This window comes from Anarrhichthys ocellatus, unplaced genomic scaffold (genome assembly GCF_004355925.1).
Source record: "Anarrhichthys ocellatus isolate YVR2014 unplaced genomic scaffold, GSC_Weel_1.0 scaffold33, whole genome shotgun sequence".
NCBI classification, from domain to species: Eukaryota; Metazoa; Chordata; class Actinopteri; order Perciformes; family Anarhichadidae; genus Anarrhichthys; species Anarrhichthys ocellatus.
Window position 1 is genome coordinate 1545407 of NW_022280063.1, and position 734 is coordinate 1546140.

A 734-nucleotide genomic window follows, 5' to 3' on the forward strand; every position below is an offset into this window, starting at 1 on the left:
CCCCCCCCCCCCCCTGTCACCTAACCCACTACTTCCCACTGCGCAACCGAAGCCAAAGGAAGGATGCATGTACCGCGGCTCCTATTTCCCACTTTCTCAAACGCACGCAGTGATTTCATTACAAGCGGTGGCATTGTGTAAGCGGCTGTTAATGAACGGCTAGGGAGAGCGCGGCTCCGACAAATGATGATATAATTCATTATGCATTAAACAAGCAGCGCAAGGCCGCCTGACATTTCCCCCAGACCGCCGGGATCAGCCCTGACATTTTAAAGAGCTCCTAAGCGTTTTATAACACAGGGAAATCTGGTTTTAATAAGCCCTCTCTCTCTGTCTCCCTCCCCTCTCTCTCGCTCTCTCGCTCTCTCTCTCTCGATTGCTAACAGATCGCAGAACAGAGAGAGAAAGACAGAGAGCGAGAACAGCCAAGTGCTGACAGCTTTTACCCATTAAACATACAGTAGTCAAGTGCAAATTCAGACCAGATATGAAACACACAGGGAAAGACAGACTCAAGATTGCACACACACACACACACACACACATGCAGGGAAGTGATACTACAAATCTATGAGCAGAAACTGAGCAGAGAGAGATGACAGCAGGTTAAGTGAAGTCCTCATTAGTTTCGATAAGTACCTGTCGTCCGCAACGCTCTCCTCATTAACCTCTTTCAGTGTGAAACTTCCACTGTTATCTGTGTGTGTGTGTGTGTGTGTGTGTGTGTGTGTGTG

General features: G+C 48.5%; 1 protein-coding gene across 1 annotated transcript in view; it reads left to right on the top strand.

Annotated features, from left to right (window-relative positions):
* Window positions 1–734, top strand: part of sox5 (SRY-box transcription factor 5) — a 67183-nt gene that overhangs the window by 61865 nt on the left and 4584 nt on the right.